General features: G+C 43.6%; 1 pseudogene; it reads left to right on the top strand.

Moving 5' to 3' along the window:
• Positions 1 to 23,507, top strand: part of LOC103651994 (zinc finger MYM-type protein 1-like) — a 48,551-nt pseudogene extending 25,044 nt beyond the window's left edge.
• The last annotated feature ends 838 nt before the right edge of the window (positions 23,508 to 24,345 follow it).

The raw sequence follows: 24,345 nt of genomic DNA, 5'->3' as shown, positions 1-24,345 counted from the left end.
CTAGCCGGCCCACTAGGGCCCATCAGCCGCGCCCCCTGACCTAGCCGGCCGCCACTCCTCTCCTGTTCCCAGCCGCCGCCAGGGACTCTCTCCCCCTCTTCTTCTCTTTCTCTCTCTATCCCTCTGTTCTCGCACGCCAGCGCGCCGTAAGGAGCCGTTTCCTCTCTCTCCCACCTGCCTCCTTCTCTCTCCTCCCCCTCGCTCCTCTCTCCGATGCGCCCAGCCCGCCGAGCCGCATGGACGCCAGCCGCCCCGAGCCCGACCGGCCGACGCCGTTGAGCGACCGTGCGAGTGCCCCGACTCCGAAGCCGCCGCGCCACGAAGTTCCAGCCGCGCGCTCAAGCCAAGCCCGACGCCGACCGCGGTCGAGTCCTGCAGGATCCGATGCTGACCGCGCCGCCAGGAACCAGTGCGACGCCGTGCACCCGACCCCGCGCCCCTGTGCCTCGCTGCCATGAAGCCGAGCCATCGAGCAACAACGGAAGACCAAGCGACCCCAAGTGCCGCGCGTCCGTTCCTCACCTGTGTAATGGAGCGTCAACCGAGCGTTTCTCCGAGTTATTGGCGCCATTACTCCTCTCTCCATTGATGCTGACGCCATTATTGGCCATGAAGCACCCCGGCCGACCCTGCATCTCTCTCCCATCCTCTATAAAAGAGCAGCCGAACTCCTTTCTTCTCCCTCCTCCTTCTCCATCCCCAAGCTCGCTCTCACACGCTCCACTTTGCTGCTCGCTTGTTTGCGTATGTGTTCCCGCCATCACGCCGCTCGCCGTGACTAGAGGTCCCTGCTCCTCCCCCGTCGCCGGCGAAGGTGAACACAAGTCACTAGCGTCCCCTTCGACGAATCACTGCCCAGAACGCTGTCCGCCGCAGTGAAGCTGACCCAGTCTCTAGCCTGTTGTCTCCTTTGCCGTGGAAACCAAAAACCGGAGGTAGAAGATGATCGATTTCTGTTTTGGTCCCTGACTTTTGTAAATTTGGCGCTCATCGACCACTGTCGACGCAGCTACGCAGCACCCCGGCTGGACCATCCACTGCCCCGCCGTGCTCGGACTTCCCATGGAACTCGCCGGAGACGTGCCCGAACCCCATCCAACTCTTCGCCTAGTCGCGCGCTCGAGCCCGTTCGCCGTCGTCCGTTCACCCAAGGTTGAAGACAACCTCAACCCATTAATTTATTGTCTAAATCATGTGTTGAATTAATTTACGAATTTATGAATTATCGTTGTAATATTATGATGATGCGATTTGGCGATTCACGTATGATTTTTAGAGATGTGATGTATACGTGTAGCCAAAATCGAAACTCGCGATAATATTTTAAATATGTGTATGATTTTATAATTCTAAAAATGAACACAGTCACTAGTCAGTACCGCGGTGATTTTCATACTAGAATACGTTTACGGATTTGATTTCGCTTTAGTGTGTAGAGAGATAGTTGATTAGTATGGATATAAGTATAATTTTAGGGATAAATTGAAATAGGTACTAAGCCACGTATTTCCGGTAAAATAAAAATATAGATTTCACTAGTCATGATAAATGTATTCATAAGTATGGCACTTAAGTACTTAGAATTAGTAAGACATTTATTTATGTCATAATAACCATGAATAGGTTATTAAAAGTCTCATTTAGTAATTTACAATTAATTCTAGTATATTAATGTTAGAAGAATTATAAATAAACAATTTTTAGATATACATATAAATTCTATTTAGAAAAGAAATGAGAAATCGAAAGAGTAGAATTTATAATAATGCTAAAATGACTTAACTAGGCGCTTATACTTTTCTAACAAAGAAATTGATAGTTATATTGGTAAATATAGGTTTCTTACTAAGGAATTAGAGAATTTGTTTCTAGCTGTAAAACGACCCTTTTTAATAGATCATGTTTTAATTTAATAAGGTTTGTTATAAATGTTTAAGTATAGCCGTACTAAATAGTAATATGTCATATAACTTTTTTAATAATGATATAATGGCTTAATTAAGTGCTCACACCGTCATAACTTAAATGATAGTTAATACCAATAAATATAGTATTCATTTTAATTATCTAGATCATTTGTTCCTACAATAGAATTAAAGATAATTAGTAGATTAATTATCCTTTATCATAATTTATTAGTCACACCTATTGTCAACTTGTTCATAACTAGTTATATGGGCTTGATTAATTATTTTATCATATTTAGTCCATGTTATATAAATCATTTAGTTTTTCCTAAAGGGTAAAATAAAATAATAAGAGTTTAATTTCTTTTATAACTTAAAATGTTACTTTATATTTTGACTTCGAATATAATAATATAGGCTATGTGTTTTCTAAATGAAATTAAAAGATAGTTGTTTGTTCATTGTCTTTTACATAAAAGTTCATTTAAGGCATATACCATAACTTTCCATAAATAGATGTTTAATAATAATAATGACCTTTTCACATAAAACCTATTTAGACTTATATCTTAATTTATCATAAGTGATAGGTTTAACAATGAATTATATGCTCCATAATGCTTCTAAAATTAATAACGTGATTAGTAGACCATTAACCCTAGATATATAACTTATATCTATTCTAAAAGGTTAAAAATGTTTAATATCGTTATAACATGTTTTATCGTCTTATAAATCCTTTATCTTAGACGTATCGCGTATGACGTTTTATAAAATATTAAATTAGTGAACCTAATATTTGTATAGTTTAATTAAGATATTTTTAAGCTCATGTCTTGTTTTATAAAGTATAGATCACACAATTTTGAAAAGAATACCCTCTTAATATAACCATTACTTACGACGTTTTTGATAAGCGAACGCTCTTTTCGTTAGGCTCTCTTTTAGCTTTACGTATGGTGAATGTTGTATGTTATTGAGTGGTGTTTGTTCTTCTTGTTTGTTTGTGTGATATTCAGTGGTTGATCTAGTAGTTAAGAATCAAGATCTATTCCTATCCGTGGAAGAACCTCAAGTTTTCAATAAGCAAGGCAAGTGGACTTCTCCCTCTGCATACTCTGTTTGATCCCAAACAATACATTTAATAAAGTTTATTTTTCGACGAATATATGCATAATTTGACGGGTTACCTATTTAGATAACCTTTCCAACCTTATTCCTTGATCAAACTTGGGAATTATACTTTACCTTAGTAGCTATGCTATTGCTACAACTTTAAATTTATGCAGTCACTCCTATTTATGATACTGATGTTCCAAATGGTAAGTTTACTTTATTGTTGTTAACCCGATGGTTAAACAAGATTATTGCATATTAATTGGAACATGGAGTGACCCCCCGGGAAAACAGTGCTACCATGAGAACTATCATGGCTCTGGTCTTGGCTAAATAACTAGGGAAGTCTTATGTTGGGTGCTGGTCGTGGTCGACAGGAACGGGGGCATCTGGCAAGCTCTTATAGTTCCGGCTCAGGCAGATTGGATATGGGCATAGTTCCCAAAGCTTTACCCTGTAGTCTGGACTATAAGTTGGTTACGGTAGGTGTGCCTTATGCAGTTTGACCATTTCCAGCATTTGCGTAAAGAGGACTCTAGGGAGAAGCCTCGTAGTGAGACCTTGGCCATTCACCTCGGAAGTGAATACGGGTCTAGCTAACCCGGGCTAGAAGGGAATCGCGACTCATGGGTAAAGATGCGCCACCTCTGCAGAGTGTAAAACTGATATATCAGCCGTGCTCACGGTTATGAGCAGCCTGGACTCCTCACATGATAATTGAACTTGAAGATGGAAATAAATCGAGATCCGATGATCTGCCAATGGTTTGCTTAAGTGGTTTCACTTAAGTGTTTTTGATATACTCTTGTACCTTTGTTTAATGGGAATACTTGGGATTCACACTTATTAGTAAGACAGGTGTTGTTAATAAAATGTTGACCAACTAAAATGCTTACTGCTCAACCTTAGCCTCACCTTGTTAAACCTGCATTAGTTTTTCCCCCACTTGCTGAGCCCCGACCATAAGTGAGCTCACCCTTGCTTAATTTTGATCAGAAGTTTGCAGATGAAGATATGATGCTGAACTCCATGGATGCTAGTCTAGTGATACCCCCGGTCATCTTCATGTGGATGGATGTCCTTGTTTCGCTGTACTTTGATGGATAAAGGTTAAGACATTATGTCTGTTCAAAGTGTAATATGTTAATATAATCACTATTTACGCTTTTATGCATTGTTCTTTTGATATATTACACTTGTGACGTCAACATATGTGTGGAAATAGATCCTGGCACACATATGCTATGCACCCGGCTCTGCCCTTTAGAAACGGGTGTGACACATGGTCCTAGAGACAAATTATCTAGAAGGTTTTCGACAATATTTTACAATAGAGTTCTCCCAAACGGAGAAAAATGTGACAGAGAATGGCTTGTATATAGCAAAGAGCTTGATAAAGTTTTTTGTTTTTGCTACAAGTTACTAAAAAAGGGACACGTGAGAGGTCAGTTAGCAAATGATGGTTTCAGTGATTGGGGTCATATTGGCACTAGACTAAAAGAGCATGAAGTTAGTAGAGAACATGTCACAAATATGGCTGCATGGTATGATTTGCGTCTCAGATTTCAACAGAATCAAACTATTGATAGAGTTGCTCAACGAGAGCTTGAAAAAGAAAGGGAGCATTGGAGAAAAGTATTGCTCAGGAGTATTTTGATTGTAAGATTTCTTGCAGAACATAATATAGCATTTCGTGGTAGTAATAGCAGGTTGTATCAAGGCAACAATGGTAATTTCTTAGGACTAATTGAAACGTTGGCTAAATTTGACCCGGTTATCAAAGAGCATGTTGACCGCATCACCAATGATAAAATCCGTGATCATTATCTTGGTCCTTCTATCCAGAATGAGTTAATTAATCTGTTAGCTTCTGTGATCAAATCTGCAATCATTGCAAAGGTAAAAGAAGCAAAGTACTTCTCAGTTATCCTTGACTATACCCCTGATGCAAGCCACCAAGAACAGATGTCTTTGATAATAAGGTATGTCGATGCAACTACAGATTCTACTTGCATTGAAGAATCCTTCTTAGGTTTTTTGGATGTGAATGACACCACTGATCAAGGATTGTTTGATGTTCTACAAGAGGAACTAAAAAGTCTTGACCTTGATGTGGACAATGTGAGAGGACAGGGATATGATAATGGGTCCAATATGAAGGGAAAACATCAAGGAGTACAAAAGAAACTTTTGGATATAAATCCAAGAGCCTTTTATTCAGCTTGTGGTTGTCATAGTTTGAATTTGACACTATGTGATATGGCAAAGTCTTGTCGTAAAGCAACATATTTTTTTGGAGTGATCCAACGCATATACACAACGTTTGCAAATTCTACAAAGAGATGGAACATTCTTAAAGAAAACATAAAAGGATTGACTCTAAAGTCATTGTCATCTACTCGTTGGGAGAGTCGTGTTGACAGTGTTAAGGCTATAAGATTTCAGCTCCCAGAAATAAGAGAGGCTTTGCTACAGGTGGCTGAAAGTGATAATGATCCATTGGCAAGTAGTGAAGCTAAATCATTAGCAGAAAATGAACTTGGTGGATTTGAATTTTTAGTGTCAATCATTATCTGGTATGAAATATTATCTAAAGTTGATTCGATCAGTAAGGAGTTGCAATCAAAAGATATGCTTATTGATATTGCAATTGAGAGTGTACAGGGACTGATTTCCTTTTTCACAAGGTACAGAGAAGATGGATTTTCAAAATCATTGGAAGATGCAAAGGAAATTGCAGCGGGGATGGATATTCATCCAATGTTCTGAACAAAGCGTAAAATTAAGAGAAAAAGACAATTTGATGAGTGTGTGGATGATCCATCTATCGAGTCACAATCCACAGAGGAGTCATTTAGGATCAATTATTTTTTACCTATTGTTGACACTACAGGAAACGCCTAAATTTTCGTGGGCCTAGATATTTTCATCGGTCGGCCCACGAAAATACATAGTTATTTTCGTCGGCCCTCGGGACCGACGAAAATACACCTTATTTTCGTGGGCCAGTACATATTTTCGTCGGCCTGCCTACGAAAATAGGAACGATATTTTCGTGGGCCCCGAGACCGACGAAAATAAGGTTTATTTTCGTCGGTCATAGCCAGGCCGACGAACATAAGTCAATTATTTTCGTCGACCTTCTCCCGGCCGACGAAAATAAGGCATTAACTGACCACTATTTTCGTCGGCCTCACTGAGGCCGACGAAAATATAGGCCCGTTAATCGGTCTCAGCGCGCAGTTTCTCTCTCTCGCTCGTCAATCTCTCTTTGCGCCGCCGCCCGCCCGCCCTCCGTCGCCGCGCCGCCGTTGGCGCCCGCCCCCCGTCCTCCCTCGCCGCAACGCCGCCCGTCCTCACACGCCCTCGCCGCTGCGCGGCCGCCTCTCGCCGTCGCCGCTGCGCGCCCGCCGCGCGCCCTTCCCTCCACCAGCGATCGGGCGGCCCGCCCCATCGCGCCCCGGCCCCCTGCAGCTCCGGCGGCGCCCGCCCTATTGCGTCCCGGCTCCTCGAAGGGGCACCGCTCGCCCGTGCAGCTCTGGCGACACGCGCCCCCACTGCGCGGCAGCCTCGCCCCCACCACCGCCCTCGGCCCGAGAGCCTCGGGCACCGGCTCTCTCCACCGCCGTCCCCCGCCGCAGCCGCAGCCGCACCGAGCTCCGCCTCGCCTCCTAGTCCGACAGGTAAAATTTTAAATTTTTTAGTTACTTAGCACATGGTAAAGTATATTGTTTAACATAGCATTATGTTAAACTAACCATATAGTGATTATATAGTTAGGAAATTGTTAGTATATTTGATGAAGGAAAGTTAGTGAGTATATAGTTAGCATATACTTGTAGCATATTGTTTAGCATATACTTGTAGCATATTGTTTAGCATATACTGGTCAACATATTGTTTAGCATATACTGGTCAGCATATTGTTTATTATGTAGCTATCGTATAGTTTTCTGTGTTGGCAACCATCGTGTTGTTGTTTATTTGCAGGTTTTAGAAACATTAGTTTATAGGGGAGGTGCTGCCGAATTTTTTATTGACAATAATATTTTTTGTACATAGGTGTTCTTCCGACTTGATCTTCTCCACAGTTAGCTAGACTCGTACATTATTCTCAGGTATACATTGTTTTCGTAATTTCTCAGGTATACATTATTATCAGTTTTAATCGTTAACCGTAGCGAACCGTATGCGTCACCCGTTCGGGAACGGCGAACGTCACATTGGCTTGTGAGGTTCGCCGTTCTGGAATTGTCCACATATTTTGGACAGCCTGAGAGTGTAAGCCGATGCTTGTGATTTGTGACATGTGCCTTACGATTGACGCGGAATTTCGGTTGTGTAACCCAGTTGTTCTCCAACACACCATGTTCAGGCGTGTGCTTGGAGAGCAGCGGGGTTATGCTGCCGAAATTTAGCGACAATCGTAGGCTACACGTCATAAATCACAAGCATCAGCCTACACTCTTGGTTGGGTTTAGGGCCTTTACCTAATAGGGAGTTCACCTAATTAAGCCACGGACGATCGTTGATGTTCTTTGACTTTTGTTTAGCCTTTAAAATGGACGGTGATCGGAGGGTGATGTATGACGGGTGGAGAAAGGATGGGGTACATTCGAATGAATGGATGGGTGTAACTGTTGGGGACTTGTTCTCAAATGCTTCGAATTAAGAACAAGGCAACACAAAATGTTAAATGTTAATATCCTTCGTCCTTTGAAACACTATTTCCCTAAGGATATAATGATTTTTGGACGAAGGTTATGAAGGACATACCTTCATAAGCATAAAATATAATAATGAGGAAGGAATCATATGAAACATATAAGTTAACATAAACGGTTATGTATTATTAACAACCCATTTCTATTTTATTATGATGTCGGAATAGAAATAATATCAAATTACAAATGTACCTTCGACTCGTGAGAAGGTAAAAGTACAAGTGTGACGCGAAAGTCAATGCCAAATCAACGTGCCCCGTACAGGGATACTGTTCACCTATTTATAAGCACGGGTCGCAGCCCATGGAAAATTACAATAATGCCCTTTACATTTATCAATAACTCTATGATAACTCTTCGAGGTCTAATCTGGTTTTTCATCTTTAAGTCGGTTTCCTTTTCCGCCGCTACTCTGAAGCTCTTCTACACACAGCTTCGGCTCTGCGCCAACCTTTGTGCTTCTTCGTACCATGGCTCTGATCCGAATCCGAAGGTACCTGTTAATGTACTTTTACTCTAGAAACATTGTTAAATCATACTTTTGAGGACCTTCGGAAGCCGAAGGCCCCCAACAGTAGCCCCGCGCAATATTAATTTGTCAGAATGATGAATTCAGATTGCGAAATGGACGAAGGCTATAAGCCGAAGGTCCGAAAAAACACCTTCCTTTTGCTAGAATAGCAACAGTCATTGGCAAATGGGGCCCTCCAGTCTCCGACATAATGGGTTTATAAATACAGGCTCGCCACAATTTATTCGGCACGCTCCCTTGCAATCTGTTTTGCCTGCTCAAATAGTTTTCTGCCCACAAATATTTTGTTGCCTCCCTAGTTTTAAGCTTCGGAAGCGAGAGGCAAGAATTCCGAAGAGATGTCTGAGGAGAAGAAGGTTGTTGCCGAAATGAAGCTGAGTCTTTCTGAAGAGATGCATCTGGGTTTTCTTCAATCTATGTCGAAAACTAATACAGAGAAGATCACTAAAGAAATTTTGGAAGGTTTATCTGAAGATACTTGTGATAGCGACAACTATGATGCGGATAGTGGTGGCGAAGACTCCGAAGATCGACCTTGGCGACCAAGCCATGCGGTTTTCGGCAAATCAAGTATTGAAGAAAGTCATCTTGCTAACATGAGGGGAAGATATTTCCGGGATTTGTCTATTGTAAGGGCCGACGAAGGAGAGAAGACTTGCCCAACTCCTGAGGAAAATGAAGTTGTAGTATTTCGAAGCTTCTTGAAAGCTGGACTACGATTTCCCCTGAGCCGTTTTGTTGTGGAGGTGCTGAAGATATTTGAAATCCACCTTCACCAACTTATCCCCGAAGCGATCATAAGGATGAATATTTTCGTGTGGGCTGTGAGGAGCCAAGGCTTGGAACCTGATGCAAAGAGCTTCTGCAATATACACGAATTGTTATACGAGACAAAACCCTGGGGTAAGGAACAATATCACAACAACTTTGGCTGCTATAGCTTCGGCTCTCGGTCTAGGTCAAGCTGCCCCGTGCCGACCTTTCGGAAGAGGTGGCCTGGCGATTGGATGACGGAATGGTTTTACGTGAAAAATGACTTGAAATCTCGAGAAGATATAAAGAAGATTATTATGCATCCCATCTGGCAACGCTTCGGCCTGCGAAGGCCGAAGGTGGAAATGAATGAAGCAACCGAAGAATGCCAGAGAGCCTTCGGAGTTGTTTGTTCTTTTATTGGGTCGAGGGATTTAACACAAGAACATATTGCCTTCAGAGTGTGGCCTCTTGCGGATAATTGGGAAATGCCAAAAGAAACTATTAAAGAAACTGACGAAGGTGGGCTAGTCCGGCTGAAGTACACATTCGAGTATGGAGACAAATTCGTTGAACCAGATGATGATTGGTTAAAGAGCATTGAGACTGTAAGTGATGAATTGTTTGGGGCATATTCAAAGGTCGAAGATACTGCTTTGTCAGCGGCCTTTGGAGGCCGAAAAAGGAAAAGACTCAACCAGGTATTTGATGCAATCGGGTTCGTCTACCCCGACTACCGCTATCCCATTCGAGGGCAGAAAAGAAAAGGCACAACTTCTGCGAAAGAAAAAGCTGCAGCTGCTCCTAGTGAGCCAGCACCGAAGAGAAAAAGGGTAAAGGTTCTGACACATCGGCCATGCTATATTGAACCAGCCACGGTGCCTGAGTTTACCGGAGAAACCTCTTCGGCCACCGAGGCTGAAGAGCCAACCCTGCTGCCAGAAGTCGCAGAAATGGCCGAAGTGCCAGCGACAGAAAAGATAAAAGAACCAGAGGCAGAAGAAGCGAAAACATCAGTTGAGGGAGTGAAGGCATCAGAAATTTTAAATCCTTCAGAGGAAATTGAAGCATCAGAAATTAAGAAGGGGCCGACAGTAACCCCAAAAAGGAAAAGAATGGTTAATGTGTTAGATGTTTTGGAAACAATTAAACTTCCAAGCACAACTCCAAAGAAAACTGCTGAAACTTCTGAGGCACTTGCTGAAGTGTCTGTTGCTGAAGCTCCAAAGCAACAAACTGGAGTTGAATCTGGGCCTTCAGAACCAACCAAGGTAATACCTTCGGAAGCAGAAGAAGTAAAAATTGCAAAGGCAACCGAAGAACTGAAAATGTCGGAGCCAGCTTCGGTTGAAGAAGTTGATACCGCCGTCCCCGAAGCATCTTCCAAAACATACGATTATATTATGCGTCATGCTTCGGGGAAAAAGTTATCGGAAGAAGAAGTTTTTGAAGCTAATCACTATGCCAAAGAATTGAAATATCCGAGGGGGCACTAGTATTCAATGGGACGGACGAAGAGGATTTCCTATACGGACGCGGGGGGCGTCCAACGCGCGTTGGACCCAGAGCCGTCCAACGGCCGCACGACCGTCCGATTAAATAGCCAGTGGCCGTACGATTAAAAGAGGAACGTGGCTTCCGTTCGGCTAATCCAGCCGCCCCCACGAGCCTACGTACGTAGCCGTAAAACATGGTTTGTCATCCAGATTAGTTTTTATTCAGCCTGCTTGTTAAACACTGTCGTTAATCTTGTAATCCATTGGTAAAATCACTCATTACTCTTGATTGCAGTGCACAACGGATGATAGAAATATCTAGATTAAAATCATTGTAACTACAAATAATTGTACTTATGTAAAAATTAAATTACATTTTCATCTAATCTGTATAGAAATTAATTCTTCTCAACCGGATTTCATATCTGCAGTCTATCATCTCTGCAGACTATCAAAATTAATTCTTCATCCTTCATCTCTGCAGTCTATCAAAATCATCATTTTCTTTTCAATCGGATTTCATATATCCAAACTGCACAGTGCTTGAATCTGAAATAAATATAAAAATTAAAACTAGATAACGGAACATACTACAATTAGTAATGACAAGTCTGAATACCTCCTGTATTAGAAAAAGTCATTGAGTTTAGAAGGTTTATTGCAGATCCATGCATTGGAATTTGCACAGCCTGCATAGCAACATAAAACATGTATGGTGATACCCAAAGACCCAATATTTAAAATAAAGTGGTATAATAAACTTACACTATTTTCTTTAGAATCCAGTGACCCAGTGATCATTAGAAATATTATATTGAATGGTTCGCTGCCAGCGTCCATCAAATATAATATAACTATGAACATTGTCCTCTACTCCACAATCTTCCAAGAACATTGTCCTCTACTCCACAATCTGGATGACAAACCATGTTTTACGGCTACGTACGTAGGCTCGTGGGGGCGGCTGGATTAGCCGAACGGAAGCCACGTTCCTCTTTTAATCGTACGGCCACTGGCTATTTAATCGGACGGTCGTGCGGCCGTTGGACGGCTCCGGGTCCAACGCGCGTTGGACGCCCCCCGCGTCCTTCCTATACTGCCTCCTAGACAGTAAAGAATTATCGGTCTGCCGGGAGATGTCTAGAAGCATGGGGTTTCCGAAGCTCGAAGCTGGCTTAAGCGCTATGACGAAAGAAGATCTCGTGGATAGTCTTGCGTACAATAGCCTGAAGGTATGGGAATTAGACGTTTGAAAATTTTATAATTCGTAACTCATTCTTTTATTCTTATACGGACTCGTTTTCATATAGGGTTTAATTCTAAGCAACGCATTGAGAGCACAAAAGAGTGCCGAGGACGAGAGCTATGAAATTGCGTTCAACAATCTACGATCAGAAGTTATTAAACTGAGAAACGAAGCTCTAGAAAAAGATAAAATTCTGCTTACATTGATAGACAAGGTAAAAAAGGACGAAGCTGCTTCAAAGGTTCAGGCCGAAGCTCACAAACGTGAAATTAAAGATCTTCAGAAACAGCTAGCTAGAGCTAGAGAAGAACGTATACTTGAAGAGACAAAACGAGAGCTTAGTGACCAATTGGCCAATCACTTGGAGATAAGTGTTAAAGAGCTTCGTGCATCCCAGAGAAAATGCTATGTTAAATCCATAGAGTGCGTAAAGAAAATAAAATCCAGCTTCGCCAGCGTTGGTGCATTTTCTAGTGAAGAGAATTTTTCAAGAGGCAATCCTGAAGGTCCCATGGAATGGATCAGTCACGAAGCAGAGGCCTTCGAGGAAATTCTGAACAGCCGCGGCGCGCTTTTTCGGGTGCTAGAGGGATTGCTACTGTTTTGGAGAAGAAAGGCTGCGAGCATGTAAAATCCTTAGCGCAGTCCGAAGCTACTTTGTCTACTGAAGACATTAAAGACCCCTCACCCGAAGCAAGCATGGTCGGCGGAAAATTCTTCACCGATATCTGGGATAACGGCGGCCGAGAACTGGCGCAAGAAATTATTCAAAAGAGTGAAAAAGACATCCACGATGCTAGAAAAGTAGCGGAAGCTGCCGAAAAAAGTACAGAGCCCGAAGGGCACATAGGTATTAATTAGTGGTTTTTATCATGCTGTAATTTTTATTTTCAAACTCCATTCTCGGTTTGTAATAGTAATATAGCCGTATCTTTTCTTCCCTCAGAAGCTGCTGAGGCATCTCCGGGCCCCCACCCGAAGGGGGACGATGAAATTAGACAAATGGCCGAAGCCATTATGGACAAAGTTGTCAACCAACTATTGAACGAAGCTGCAGAAATAGTGCTTAAAGAGGATTGAATGCCATTGTAAAAACATTTGAAATGTAAAAATGTGTAATATATTGTAACTTTAAATGTAATATACAATCTATTTATAGTTTAATTCTTTACGATGCATGAAACTTTGCATACATACCATTTTTTGAGCCTTTGGCGAAAAATCACCTTCCCTTCTTTTCATGCTTCGTGAAGAAAATCTTTTCTATAAGAATTTGCTTACTTTTCTGATAAAAAATGTCCAAGCTTCGTGAAATATTCTTCGAAGCTGTAAAAAAGTTTTGTGTTGCTTTTCCGATGAGGCTGCACTTCATCCCGATTTGCCTTGTGCCTTAGCACGATTTTCTCTTTCCCAAAATATGTTCCGAAGGTCAATACTGTATCCCCTTCTTGTTCCAGATGCATTATGCTGTATGATGCTTATGTTATGCAAAAATGATGTGATGATGTTATGTTATGCAAAAATGATATTTGTGCCGCAGATACATATCCTTGTAATAAAGCACACACACTTTTTATATCAGCGCTGACTTTTCGCTGTAAGCCTCCCTTAGGAGCTTCTTCGCCTTTTACTTTCAGCGGAATCAGCGTTTATTTTTCGCTGTAAGCCTCCCTTAGGAGCTTCTTCGCCTTTTACTTTCAGCGGAATCAGCGTTTATTTTTCGCTGTAAGCCTCCCTTAGGAGCTTCTTCGCCTTTTACTTTCAGCGGAATCAGCGTTTATTTTTCGCTGTACGTTTAGAAAACTTACACTGCGCTCCCTTAGGAACGACTTTTTACTGCTTCGAACAATTTGTACTGTGTCCATTAGATCAAATTTTTGATAATACAAAAATCCTTCAAATCAGTATAAGTTCGTATGCTTCGGCAACTCGAGCCTATGGAAAAAACATATTTTTATTATGGTAAAAGACGGAAGTATTACAATAAATTGAAATTCAATTAAAGACATTTAAACTCTTCATAATTGTTCCTTATTAACAAAAGGGTAATATGGAATGTAGAAAAATGCAAAAGAACTGCTGTTGAGGTAGGATATTCGTCAGTAAATGTGCTTCGACTCTGGCACAGTGCTATTGACTGTGCGAGCTTCAGACTCCTCTCTGAAGTCCCGCTGAAGGTTAGTGCGCTGACTCCCTTCTGGCTGCTGACCTCTTTGGATCGGCGGTGGCGGTGGAGGTTGCTGCCAGAATGCTTGGGATTGGCTCGCCGAAGCAACAGAAGCTGCAGGGTGGTTGCCTACATATTCTGGAATATAAGGTGAGTGATACGAAGCAGTATGCATGACCTGCTTCGGCTGACTCTGTTGCGCTGCTGCTTCCGCTATTTCCTTCTGCTTCTGGATGGTAACATGGCACATCCTGGTAGTATGGCCCTTGTCTTCACCACAGAATAGGCAATACATTTTTCTTGGCTGGTCTCCAAACCTTCCCCCGAAGCCCCTGGCGCCTCTGCCCCTTGGCGCTGGCAGCCGAAAAGAACTCTTCTGTTGGGCCGAAGCTTGTGAAGAGTGTTGTGGCCTTTGCTACTGGCTTCCTCGATCATCAGTTTGAGCAGAGTTATGGATTGACCTAACATGCCTCGGGTGAAATCTTCCTCCGAAGCCCCTGGTCATTTCAGAAAACCTGAATGCTTCCTCCCTTCTTTGGCGGAAGCCATTGTCAGCTCGAATGTATTCGTCCATCTTCTAGAGCAGCTTCTCCAACGTTTGTGGTGGCTTCCTGGCAAAGTACTGCGCTGATGGCCCCGGCCGAAGCCCCTTAATCATGGCCTCAATGACAATTTCATTGGGCACTGTTGGCGCTTGTGCCCTCTGGCGCAGAAACCTCCAGACATACGCCTGAAGGTACTCTTCGTGGTCCTGGGTACACTGGAAGAGAGCCTGAGCGGTGACTGGCTTCGTCTGAAACCCTTGGAAGCTAGTTATCAGCATATCCTTCAATTTCTGCTAAGAAGTGATTGTCCCTGGCCGAAGGGAGGAGTACCAAGTCTGAGCAACGCTCCTGACGGCCATGACAAAAGATTTTGCCATGACTGCCGTATTGCCACCATACGAAGATATTGTTGCTTCATAGCTCATTAGGAATTGCTTCGGGTCTGTGTGACCGTCATACAAGGGGAGCTGGGGTGGCTTGTAAGACTGTGGCCATGGTGTAGCCTGCAATTCTGTTGAAAGAGGCGAAGCATCATCAAAAGCAAAGTTTCCATGATGGAAATCTTCATACCAGTCATCCTCATTGTGGAAGCCTTCCTGATGAAGCTCTCTGCGTGGAGGCCTTCGGCTTTGATCATCTTGAAAAAGATGACGAACCTCTTCAGAAGCTTCGTCTATCTGTCTCTGAAGATCAGCTAGACGAGCCATCTTCTCCTTCTTGCGTTGAACCTGCTGCTGAAGGATCTCCAGGTTTTGGATCTCCTGATCCAGGTCATCCTCCGGAGGTGTTGGACTGACAGCCTTCCTCTTCTGGCTTCGGGCCTCTCTAAGAGAAAGGACATCCTGATTGGGATCCAGCGGCTGTAAAGTACCAGCCCCTGTCGTTGAAGCTTTTTTCGGCGGCATGACGAAGGTGATGCTTGCCGAAAGTGTTCAAGACTCAAAAAATGGAAGTGAGTTCACCGGAGGTGGGCGCCAATGTTGGGGACTTGTTCTCAAATGCTTCGAATTAAGAACAAGGCAACACAAAATGTTAAATGTTAATATCCTTCGTCCTTTGAAACACTATTTCCCTAAGGATATAATGATTTTTGGACGAAGGTTATGAAGGACATACCTTCATAAGCATAAAATATAATAATGAGGAAGGAATCATATGAAACATATAAGTTAACATAAACGGTTATGTATTATTAACAACCCATTTCTATTTTATTATGATGACGGAATAGAAATAATATCAAATTACAAATGTACCTTCGACTCGTGAGAAGGTAAAAGTACAAGTGTGACGCGAAAGTCAATGCCAAATCAACGTGCCCTGTACAGGGATACTGTTCACCTATTTATAGGCACGGGTCGCAGCCCATGGAAAATTACAATAATGCCCTTTACATTTATCAATAACTCTATGATAACTCTTCGAGGTCTAATCTGGTTTTTCATCTTTAAGTCGGTTTCCTTTTCCGCCGCTACTCCGAAGCTCTTCTACACACAGCTTCGGCTCTGCGCCAACCTTTGTGCTTCTTCGTACCGTGGCTCTGATCCGAATCCGAAGGTACCTGTTAATGTACTTTTACTCCAGAAACATTGTTAAATCATACTTTTGAGGACCTTCGGAAGCCGAAGGCCCCCAACAGTAACAAAGGCTTTTCTTGATCACGCTTTCAAAGATGCAACTGGTCGTCTAGTGAAGTGTCCTTGCAATCGCTGCGAGAACAAGTGGCCTCAGAAGAAGGAAGAAATGGAGAAACACCTTTGCAAAAGTGGGTTTATGCCGAACTACCTTGTATGGTACCGGCATGGAGAGTCTATTAGACACGTTGACGCGGAGGTGGAGCTTGATGACGATCATGATAGGATGGACGATATGTTGCATGATCTTGGTAGGGAGGTTGAAATGAACGCTGAGGAGCCGGGGCAGCTTCCACGCGATGCTCAAGAATTCTTCCGGCTACTCGTCGCGGGAGAAGAAAGCCTGCACGAGCACACTCAGATGTCAGTTCTTGGGACTCTCACAAGACTAATGGCGATAAAGTCGAAGCACAACATTTCAAACAGTGCTTACAACGACATCGTCCAACTTATGGGCGAGGTTCTCCCGGAGAATCATAAGTTGCCAAAGAATATGTACTTCGCAAAGAAGATGTTGGCTGGTCTTGGGATGACATATGAGAAGATCGACGTGTGTCCCAACAGTTGCATGCTATTCTTTGAGGAGGATGACAAGCTGGACCGTTGTAAGCATTGTGAAGCTTCTAGATATGTCGAGGTGACAAATGATGAGGGTGAATTGGTAGTTACGAAGGTCGCAGCTAAGCAACTTCGTCGGTTGCCCATCATTCCTCGGCTTTCAAGGTTGTTCCTCAACAAGGAAATAGCTCTGCATATGACGTGGCCAAAGAATGGTGTACGTCTCGCCACTGATCCAGACATAATGGTCCATCCGTCGGACGGTGATGCGTGGAAGGCATTTGACGAGTTTGATCCCGAATTTGCAAACGACCCTAGGAGTGTACGGCTTGGTCTATCGACGGACGGATTCACACCTTTCAATACCAGTGCAAGCCCTTACTCGTGTTGGCCTGTCTTCATTGTGCCATATAATCTTCCTCCTGAGTTGGTCAATAAAGAAGAGTTCATGTTCCTTGCACTAGTCATCCCAGGCCCCGAGCATCCAGGGCCAAAGCTGAATATGTTTGTTCGCCCTTTAATTGAAGAGCTGAAACAATTGTGGAGAGGTGTGAAGGCTTATGACAGCCATACTGAAAATGAGTTTACCATGCGCGCTGCTTATTTGTGGTCAGTGCATGATCTGCTGGCGTATGGAGATTGGTCTGGATGGTGTGTCCATGGTCGGTTGTGCTGTCCCATATGTATGAATGATACGGATGCATTCAGATTGAAGCATGGTGGGAAAGTGTCATTCTTTGATGCTCATCGACGTTGGACTCCATTCAAGCATGATTTCAGGAATTCGCTTACTGCATTCAGAGGTGGAGCCAAAATCAGAAATGGGCCACCAAAGAGGCAAACTGCACCGCAGATAATGGCATGGCATGCTTGTCTGAAGCAAGGAGAAAATGATAGGTTCCAAGGCTACGGGGAGGACCATAACTGGACCTATATTTCATCAATATGGGAGCTTCCGTATGCAAAAGCCTTGATCATGCCGCACAACATAGACTTGATGCACCAAGAGCGTAACGTTGCTGAAAGCATCATAAGCACATGTTTCGATGTGACTGATAAAACGAAAGATAATATGAAGGCAAGAAAAGACATGGCTGAAATTTGTAAGAGGCCGATGCTCGAGTTGAAAGTAAGCGATAAAGGGCATGAAAGTATGCCCCGAGCTGATTACTGCCTCAAGCCGGATGAAAGGAAAGAAATATTTAAGTGGTTGAAGAATCTGAAATTTCCAGATCGGTATGCGGCAAATCTGAAACGGGCAGTCAATCTGAAGACCGGTAAATTGATCGGTTTGAAAAGCCATGACTACCATATTATTATGGAGAGGCTGATGCCCGTGATGTTTCGAGGCTATTTTAAGGATGAGCTTTGGAGCATATTTGCAGAGTTGAGTTACTTCTATAGGGAAGTATGCGCAAAGACGGTATCGAAGAGGTTGATGCAAAAATTTGAGAAAGAAATTCCAATTCTTATTTGTAAATTTGAAAAGGTTTTCCCGCCAGGATTCTTCAATGTGATGCAACATCTAATTGTGCATTTGCCATGGGAAGCTTTGGTAGGCAGACCAGTGCAATTCAGGTGGATGTATCCTATAGAAAGGGCGTTGAAAAAGCTCAGGGCGTCTGTTCGGAACAAGGCTAGAGTCGAAGGGTGTATTGCGGAGGCTTTTGCCCTTAAGGAGATATCTCAATTCTCAACCAGGTATTTCGCTCGAGACAACAATGTGTTTGCGCCTTCAGTGCGACTTCATGTCGAAAATGAATCACCCCAAAGCACCCTTCAAATTTTTGCGAATCCGGGTAAAGCAATTGGAAAAGGGAGTGTACGTCACATTGAAGCATCAGATTTGAACACGCTAATGCTATATATGTATAGCAATATTGACAGCACACAGGAGGCGTTCGAGTAAGTTTTCCTCATAGTTACATCCATTTTCTCATCTCATAATTTCTATAGTGTGTAATCTCCATGTTTGTAATATGTCCAGCATGTTTGATGAAGAATGTTTGAAATCTACTAGTAAACCTACGGCCATCCAATTAGAAAATCTTCGACGTGATGGGTTGAAAGGTGGACCAAACTTCGTGCAGTGGTTTCGTAATTATGTTAGTAATTGTCGTTCTCTCATTGTCCATACTTAATCTTTGAATTTTGGACTTGGAAGATATAATGCATATACTAATTACTTGTATAGGTTTCCAAAAACTCTGTGCACCCGGACTTGCAGCAAATGGCACATACCTCTGTGTCCGTCCGAAACTATACTCGCTATGATGTAAATGGATATCGCTTCCGAACCGCAAAATTGGAGAAGAGTCGACCATTGGCAGCCACCACCAATAGTGGTGTGTTGGCAAGTTCATATGTTAACGATGACAAAGTAGTGGACTATTACGGTGTTCTTCAAAACATTGTAGAGTTGATTTTTGATGGCCCCAAAGAATTTAAAGTCGTGTTTTTCGAGTGCGACTGGTTTGATGCTCATAGTGGGACTCGTGTCGACAAGTATGGTAATGTCGAGGTGAAGCATAGCTCTAGGATTCCGAGCAGTATGAGCGATGTTGTCCTTGCAAATCACGCAAAACAGGTGTACTACCTGCCATATCCTCACCCAAACCTTAGGGCTTGGTGGGTTGCAATCAAAGTCAACCCACAAGTCGTCGCTCCAGAGAGTGCTGACTACGTGAGTACGAGCAGGGACAACGATGATGCTGTTTTTCAACCAGAAGCGGCGTCGAATCAAGACATAGCTCACCGATTCCATGTGACCAATGGAGAAGGACATGAAAATCTCTGTTGCAATTCAAGCGACTTAATTGAAGAACCTAGGTCAAAGCGCAAACGACCTGTCGTCGTTAGAAGATCAGTAAGGATCCAACGAAATCAAGAGCGTATGAATAAACAACGAGCCGAAGAAGCATCATCGGATGCGGATGACTTTTGATTAGTATGTTTCATATTATTTGTTTCATATACTGTGGTTTGACATTAATTTATCTACAGTTGAACATGTTCAAGCATAGGAGATCGAGGAGGAGTGGGGGCAGCGCGGCCAGCGAGGACAGCTCGGGCAGTGGGCTTTTTCAGGGCACCTCACAGAGCCGACAGAGGCAGCAGCAACTTCTCGACTGTCTAGACGAAGTGCAGGGTGAGGAGGGTGAGCAGGAGACTCCTCAGCAGGATGCTCATGTGCAGGGTGAGGAGGGTGAGCAGGATGAGGAGGGTGAGCAGGATGAGGAGGTTGACCCAATGGGGGCAGGCAGCGCGGGCGACGCGTTAGATGGTTCTACGTCCTTCAGGTATTATTATGCATATTAGTTTAATTGATATTAGTTTCTAATCATTTCATCATATTGAATTTACTTGTATACTTAGGTATAAGAAGAGCAATGCGCTTGGTCCGAGACCTGCCGAGAGGAGGCTCATCCGGCCGCATGGAGAATGGTGGGGCTTATTTCTGTTGTGTTAATTTTTTAATGTGAACGTGATTGCACTAGTTTACTTGTTTTATTAATTTTTGTAGGTCATGGGAAGACTTGACTTGGGACGGTACAGGCAGACGTCCGAAGGTGAACGCGGTGTTGGGTAGCCTCTGTCGCTTCTACTACCCTGGCATGGTGGAGCTGAATGGCGAGAGGTTCGCGGCTATGCAGTGGGCTGACTGGGGTCTAAAGGACTATGTCGAGCCAGGGGAGTCAAGGGAAAGCAGTAGCGGAGGGGGAAGTTCGGAAAAAAACGAAGGACTTGTCAGGTGGCTGTGTGGGACGAGTTCTGGGTGAGTTTACTTTCGTATATAAGCAATTCATTGAATTATTGCTTCTCCTAATCTTACTTTAACTTAACTTCTACATTGATATGTAGGGGAGGTTCCAATTGCCGGATGACATCGAGGAGGATCAGGCTCAGTGGACACGTGTGAAGAGGCACTTTTGGAAGTGCGCTGATAAGATAATCAAGGATGCCATGTACAATGCTCGCATCGCGGCCGTCAACTACTACTACAAGAAGATAAAGGGGCAGAAAATGAGCAAAGCATTAGGGGCCAATGAGATCTACCTCACAGAGGAGCAATACCTGGAGAGCGTTGTGGATTGGCTGGCGAAGGACATGGAAGCCTGGAGGTGGTTGGCTAAGAGATGGGCGTCGCCTGAGTGGATTGCAGAGTCCAACAAGCACCGTGCCAACCGTGGCACTGAAGGACCGGGGCACAGGTACGACGCCGATGGACACCTTGGTACCGCATGCCACATGGTAAGTATATAAATCAAACTTGTATGTTACATCTATGAAAATTATATGGTTTAACTCTTCTTTTTCATGCAGGAAGCTGAAAGTGGAGTTGCTCCAAGTTTTATGGAGGTTTACGTCCGTGGTCACCGTGGCCCTGATCCGGCGAACCCTGATGTGCTATGCAGCGAGGCGGCAAGGGAGAAAATGGTAAACAAGTTTGTATTTACGAATTAAATTGCATGTTTTGTGTCTAACTCCAACTCTAACTTTCTTTGCAGAATGCATATGGGGAGGAAATGACTCAACGCCATGGGCCTGACTTCGACTGGATGCATTCAGACTTAGATGCCTCGGCGTTGTACCACAGTGGTGGGGGTAGAAAGCATGGCAGGTGAGGTGTTGTGTTTGATTCGATGATTTCATTAACAAGAATGTGTCCACTTAATGGCTCAACTATGTGTATCATGCAGGTTTGCCTTTGGCACCGGCGTTGTGGAATATAACAGGACAATAGGTCAAGGGAAGGCATCGTCTTCGGGAGGGAGTTCTCGCTCCTCCAGGTCTGCTCGAGAGGCTCAACTGGAGGAGGAGACTCGGGCAGCACAGGAGCAGGCTCGAGCAGCACAGGAGCAGGCTCGAGCAGCGCAGGAGCAGGTTGGACAGCTGACGCAATATATGGCTTCTTATTTTCAGGTAATCCGTCTATCTCATCACGTGTCGTCATTGAATTCAAAGTATAATGTTGTAAATCTAACGTTGCATCCATTTGCAGGAAATGACTACTCGACTCGGCCCTCATATGAACTTGCCCGCTTTTCACCCTCCCCAGGTAACACTATCTGAACACTTCAATTCCATAGCAACTCTTTTTTTATTATCAAAAATGGCTCGCAGGCACAAGGATGGGGACAGTGGCCAGGACAAGCTCCAGCGTCGCAGCCATAGTGGACCGGTGTTGGGTGGACGCAAGCACCTCCAGGCACTTGGACGCCTCCACCCCAAGGATCGCAGCCAGTCCCGGGATGGGTGCCACCGGTTTCCCAGCCACCGGCGGGCTCTCAGCCATTTCAAGCGTGGATGGCACCGCCACCGACGGGGTGGGTGCCACCACCTCTGGGGTGGCCAGCACAACAGTACCCGTGGATGCATGCACAACCTCCTCCTCACCATGGATCACAGGTGACGTTCCATGTTTAGTTTTATGCAAATATTGACCAAACACAGCAATGTATAGGTATAGTGATAGCAAAATACAACCTTATTTGAATGGTTGATGAATTGCAGGGTTCAGCGTCACATGCTCATGGATCGGAGGGTGGTGTCAACGTCCAAGACTTCCTCGTCCATGGTGCTGGAGGGAGTGGCCACCTTCCTGGTGGCGGAGGAGGGAGTGGCCAAAACTCCCACAGCCCGCCGGAGTGAGGAGTGAGTAGTGAGTAGTGAGTAGCTTATGAACTTATGGACTCTAGACTTATGGACTAGAGTTTTGTGAATTGTGTATTTGAATGGACAATGGACTTATGGACTCTAGACTTATTTGAATGGACTATGGACTATTTATGTATATGTGAATGTGTTTTGTGAATTATGTATTAGGCTTGTGAATCTGTATATGTGAATTGTGATATTGTGTATATTGCTGTGAATTATTAATAGGTGCAGAAAAATCTGTTTTGGGGGGGAACCATCAATTTTCGTCGGCCTCGGTGGTGGCCGACGAAAATATGTTCCCAGGCTATTTTCGTCGGCCACCACCGAGGCCGACGAAAATAGCCTGGCACGTATTTTCGTCGGCCATCACCGAGGCCGACGAAAATAGCCTGGCACGTATTTTCGTCGGCCATCACCGGGCTGACGAAAATAGTCAGCCGACCATTGATTTTCGTCGGCCTTGGGAAAGCCGACGAAAATAGGTTATTTTCGTCGGTACCAACGAAAATAGGTTATTTTCATCGGTACCGACGAAAATAGGTGCCTATTTTTGTCGAACTTATTTTCGGTGGCTATTTTCGTCGGTTTAGGCTTATTTTCGTGGGTTTTTGGCCCACGAAAATTTAGGCGTTTCCTGTAGTGTGATCTAGCTATAGCTTCACTTACTAGGAGATTTGAACAATATCAAGGGTTTGAAAAAACTTTTGGTTTTTTGTTTACTTCAGACAAGCTGCGATCCTTGGATGATAAAAGTCTGATGGCTGGTTGTGTTAATATGGAGGATGCCCTTAAGAGTAAAGAACACAAAGATATTGATGGGACAGAATTATTTGGGGAGTTGATTTTGATCCAAGATTTACTAAAAAAATCTATGGGCCCTCTTGATATTTTGAAGTTTCTAAAAAAGCGTCCCTTTTATCCAAATGCCATCATTGCATATAGAATTTTGTTAACCATTTCGGTTACTGTTGCATCTGCAGAAAGAAGCTTTTCTAAACTAAAGTTGTTGAAGTCTTACATGCGTTCTACTATGACACAAGAAAGACTCAATGGATTGGCAATGATATCAATTGAAAGTGATGTCTTCGAGGATACTGATTATGAAGGCGTAATTGAAGATTTTATTTCAAGAAACACAAGGTGGATGTTGCTTTTTAGTAGAACATGAGGTAAGCACTATAGTTCAGAAGTATATATTATTAAGTACATATTATTTTTATAATTTTAGAGCATCTATTTTAGTCTCATTCCGGGGGCCTCATTTTTCTGGAGACGGGCCTGCTCTACAAAGGTTGTACCCTGTACCCACAAGTCATGTCACCCATCTGCCAAGGGATCGCGACTCCCATACACCTCTACCAAGGAAGCGAGGCAGGGCAACACTACGAGGCCTTTACCCAGTTCCACTAGCTTTAGAAAACCCGCTACAGTTTCTAGGAAAAGCAATGCAGGAATACCCCGTCTGACCGCCATCGCAGCAAAATCAACCCGGTAACCTCCCTACACGCCTACTCCCCTACTGCCCTTGCCCCAATTGGGTAATGTAGTCGTCCACTAGCTTTCCTAGTTAGTCAGCCAAGGGCGTCCCATTCCACCCTTGTGGTGGCATGTGTTTCTCAAGTTTAGCTCCATGTTCCAATTAAAAATAATGATCTTGACATGAACATAAATAAAATAACAGAATAATTGGAACATGGATATAATGTAATATTAACCCAAAAACATATAAAGCAATAGCAAAACTACCCAAATGATTCAGGGATGAACAAGGTAAAAAGATAACCAGTCTAGGGTGATCTACTGGGTCCCATCAAAATGAAACATATGCATTGATAAGTGATAATAAATGACATTATTGGGTAATAAAAGTGGTCAAGGGCACAACTTGCCTTCAATAAGCTCCTGCTCAGCAACTTTTACCTGCTGAACATCGGGATCCTCAGCCACTAGCTCTTCTACTCGCCACAATACAAACAAGCGTAGTATAAAGAGGAAATTAACCTCAC

This window comes from Zea mays, chromosome 3 (genome assembly GCF_902167145.1).
Source record: "Zea mays cultivar B73 chromosome 3, Zm-B73-REFERENCE-NAM-5.0, whole genome shotgun sequence".
NCBI classification, from domain to species: Eukaryota; Viridiplantae; Streptophyta; class Magnoliopsida; order Poales; family Poaceae; genus Zea; species Zea mays.
Note: the sequence above shows the minus strand (reverse complement) of the source record. Positions and strands in the feature narration are given on the sequence as shown.